Genomic DNA, 4,709 nt, shown 5'->3' with positions numbered 1-4,709 from the left:
ACTTTGGTCGGCTCAAGGCTATAGTAGAAGACACTTGCCCAAGGTGCCATGCAGTGGGACTGAACCCAGAACCATGTGGTTAGTAAGCAAGCTACTTACCACACAGCCACTCCTTAACTTTTTTTTTGTTGTATCCCTTTTTAGGAAGCTGTTATGCCTAGAGCCCACCTAGAGTGGTGAGTGATGTATCATTACACAACTAATTTAACATGGATAATAATTTATAAATTTTACTCAGAAAATGGATTGCATAAGTTTTAACCCCTCAGCATACAGATTACTCTGTCAAATGTAATGCTTGTATATTCACATCATTTGAAATTACTCATGCATTATCATGTAGCTTTGAAATTTTGTCAATGTGGTTGTTTATTTTTAGAATGATATTGCAGAATACATGTGAGAATACATGTGAGAGATCTGGTCAATTTGAATATAATACAAGTAGAATATTTGGGCCAGATATGATTAGTTTAAACGCTAAATGGTTAAAGTGATAAAAAATGAATAAAAACAAAAGTAGCAAATTTACTTTATATGACACAAGTTAATGGCTTCCCTGGACTTAATGAGATCTTGTTAAATTTTTTTTATCAGGTCAAACAATTGAGTAGATTCTGTACAATTGCTTGATCTGCTTGAAATAGTAGTACACTACTTATTTCTCATTTTATCTTAATAACTATTACTACTTTTATCATGTATAATATAATTACTACTCTAGGTAAAATTTAGTATATTAATTATGTTACCTCACCAACCATCTCACTGCCTCCTGAAGCCTAACACTCCCTTAGACCAGTGGGGTGGTACAACTCATGCTAAGAGCCTTTACTTTAAGCTATTAGGTTACTTAGTACCTACATCTAAGCCCACTTGAAACGCCTGCTCCCTTCTCTAGTTGTCCCCTTTATTGTTTATCAGTCCTCTTGTAAATCTAATCTGTTTTTAAACCTAACATTAAATGCGAATGGTTTTGTTATACAGTGCTTAGTTTTACAATCCTGTAAATAATAATAATGGTATTTATATAAGTTTAAAGCTTATAGCGATCATTGTGCAATGACTGAGGAAAACAGTCTAATTTTCCTTGGTTATTGCATGGTGATTGCTATAAGCTAACATTAAATATTTAACCATGTTCTTTCACCCTTGCAAGACTTATCTTCTGGAACTCCTCCTTCATAGACACCAACCTGCAGATATTCCATTGCATTAACAGAGCCAATCTCAAAAACAGTGCAATGACCACAGATGCTGCATCTTGTACTCTAATAACTATAAAAGAAGTCAAGAGGCCATTCTTAATTTATTGGTTTTACATATCTTTTTCTAAGCTGGGATGTGTTAGATAGGTACTTATTTAAGGCACTATTCTTGCTACCAGTTACTCTTTTTGCTGCTAAGCCTTTCCTGTATTACAAGAAATGGGTTTTTTTTCCTCCTCTACTTTCAGGACATAGAGTTGTAGGATGCAATATTCACCAAGAATGTAAACATAATGGCAGTTTTTCACTTAGCCGGTCTCATATGAGTCACAGAAATGGCAACTTTCATGCAAACACACATGCACACATATGTATGTATGTGTGAGTGAATGTGTGTGTGTGTGTGTGTGTGCTTTCTTAAAGATTTATTTAAGTTCTTCATGAAGTTCAAGTCAGTTGCTAAGAAAGTGACATGACATTTTGAGCTAAGACAGTTCCCAGTGTTTGTAAATATGTGGAAAATGTGGTTGACTTAGTGTGTGCCTATATATAGATGCATGCACCTGCGCTTCTACTTCATGTGAATATGTCTCTTTAGGACATATCTATTTGTGTGCATATATGTGTATGCAGTACAACTGGACCAAAGGCAAAATGGCTATAGAGCAAACAACTTAACCATACAGCCATGTCTATACCTTTGCCATGTTTGGGTGGTTGGTAATTAAACCAGCTTTCCCACCTGGCCTGACAGGTGATAAAGGTGTTGTAGACACTCTACTGGACAAAAAGCAAAGGAATGATGGGCTCAATGTGAGCCAATGGCCATCCAATGGAGTCTCCTAAAAACATCCTTTACATGGGCTGGCAAACCCTGCAGCTGGTCCAAGACTGCAGCCATGAAAACTCCAATGAAAGACATGCTGTGCTCTTGAATTGGAATTAATGTCCATGAGCAATGTGGCATAGAGCAAAGAAGAGAAAGATGACTATACCTTCTGCCTAGTATTACTGAATTTAGTGCCTCAGACCAAAATTTGAATTAAATCAAGGTTAACTGTCATTTTCATTAGATATCTGCCACTCATAGCTGTTTGAATATCATGGATTGCAATCTTGGTCTTTCTTGTGCTGTCATTATCCATCTACTATATTCTAAGTTTGCTCTGTGTTTTTTTTTAACATAATTCTTGGTGTTCCTCTTTACTTTTTCATTTTCCTTCTATTAGCAGTGTAAACTATTTTTTCAAAGTAAATGTCCAAAATATTTTAGTTTTCTCTTTTTGATGGTGTCTCATAAGATTTTCTCAGTTTTTACCATTCTTTATACATCATCATTCATTATATGTTCTGTCCATGATATTCTCAATATTCTTCGATAAGTCCACGTCTCAAAGGCTTCTAATCTATTAGTTAATGCTTTTGTTAATGTCCATTTCCAGCTCCATATGATAGAATGGATCATACATAACATTTTAAGAATGTTTTTTCTGTATTCAGTATTAATATTTCTTGATGCTAATATGTTGAACATTTTTTCCCAAATGATTTTCAAACTATTTCAATCTTTCTTTTGATATCTATTCCACATTTCCTATTTTCTCAATGTATCCCAGATATATTGTTCTTTGTTGTATCTGTTCATCTGGCTTTCCTTCAATTGTAATATGTATTTTTAGTAGCTTTCTTTGTTTCTTACTGATTACCACTGATTTACTTTTCTTTACATTCATTTTCATCTCACAAAGCATTCCTTTGTCCTGTACTGTAGTTGCAAGGTTCTGCAGGTCATCTTTGTTGAAAGTTAATGAGGCAGTATCTCCTGCATATCTAAAGTTGCTGATATTCATATCTCCTCTAAACATTTCTGGCATTTCTTCTGTTTGTCTGGATACTTTCTCAGGTTAAATAGACTAGAGGATAGTATTAATTATTAAAAGAGGTCTAAGTTAGTCCAGTGTGTTTTTAGGGATGATCTGTTGTTGTTTTAATCTCCTGTTAAATCTTGAGAGAACAGATCAAAAATCAAAAGTATTTCAGCTTTGTTCATCATGTCCTTTTAAGATTATCTTGAACAACACTATCTAATGTGGTCTATCATTTTTTAAGATTGTGGGGTGTTATTTGAAGGAATTTAACTAATATTTCTAGCATACCGAGAGATTTTGTTGGCTCGGTAAATGCTTTATCTAGACAATTTGCCAGAAAATATTCATGCGAGGCTAAAAGGTTTTATTCATGTCAAAGACGAACAACATTACTTTGGTCAAGGCTTGCAAAGGGTTAAAAGCAAAAGTAAAAGGTTGTAAAGGTTATGAGCAAAAGCCACAATAATGATTTATATGAGGAGAGAGAGGGGGGGAGTCTTAAAGAGGTATAAAAGGACGTGATTGTTTATAACTCATGGCTAACACTATATTTAATAAGAATGAGGTTTTTATTTCCATGGCTTTGTAAGAGGGGGAAAATAACATTCACAGGTTTATAACTGAAAATGTTCCTGTCAAGCTCATTGCATAATTTGTTCTTCATACATCAGACTTCATAATCCATTGTATTCAGAAGTGCTGTTTTTTTTTTTTTTTTATAAAACTGCTGGATTTTCTTCAAGGGTAATTCGTCTGCTATTTCTAGTTGTTTGAGAGACCCACGAATCCTTTCATTTTGGCTCATAAAAGTAGGATAAAAATAAAAGAGGTGTAGTATTATGTGAATCATAGGCTCATAAGACCTGTTTCCCAGATTCTGCACTATATATATATATTTCCCATCATGGATGGGATGCCAGTCCTTGGAGGATAGCTCATTTTTGCCAGCAATGTGAAATGAGGTGCTTTACTCAAGAACAGAATGTACTACCCTGTCCAGGAATCAAAACCACAATCTCATGATCATGAGTGCAACACCCTAACCACTAGGCCACATACCTCCACATGTGATATCATAGTGAAATTGAGCAATGATATCACAGATTATAAACAAAACCATTTATTGATACCTATGTCAGCCAGTATAATGAGATTTATTATCAAAGATATTTCAGCTATGACAAGCCTGCTTTTTTTTCTTTTTTCAGACTGTATATCTAGTTGTAGACGTGACTACTTGCAGGTGTGACAGTAAAATTAGGAATTTTGCTTCTTGGCCAGGTTGTTTTCAGTTCAGCGCCATTGTGTGACACCTTGTGCAGGTGTCCTCTACTAAAGCCCAACAAAAGTGTTCTGAGTGGACTTGCTAGATGGAAACTGAAAGTAGTCTATCATATATCATCATCATCATTTAACGTCCGCTTTCCATGCTAGCATGGGTTGGACGATTTGACTGAGGACTGGTGAACCAGATGGCTACACCAGGCTCCAATCTGATTTGGCAGAGCTTCTACAGCTGGATGCCCTTCCTAATGCCAACCACTCAGAGAGTGTAGTGGGTGCTTTTACGTGCCACTGGCATGAAGGCCAGTCAGGCGGTACTGGCAACGGCCACGCCATATATATATATATA

General features: G+C 35.5%; 1 protein-coding gene across 1 annotated transcript in view; it reads left to right on the top strand.

Moving 5' to 3' along the window:
• LOC106868473 (NALCN channel auxiliary factor 2-like) overlaps positions 1 to 4,709 on the top strand; it is a 267,882-nt gene that overhangs the window by 122,474 nt on the left and 140,699 nt on the right. The gene's annotated exons all lie outside the window — the stretch shown is intronic.

Source organism: Octopus bimaculoides, chromosome 3, assembly GCF_001194135.2.
Source record: "Octopus bimaculoides isolate UCB-OBI-ISO-001 chromosome 3, ASM119413v2, whole genome shotgun sequence".
Taxonomy (NCBI): Eukaryota; Metazoa; Mollusca; class Cephalopoda; order Octopoda; family Octopodidae; genus Octopus; species Octopus bimaculoides.
The sequence above is the reverse complement of the archived record's forward strand: the minus strand, read 5'-3'. Positions and strand labels throughout refer to the sequence as shown.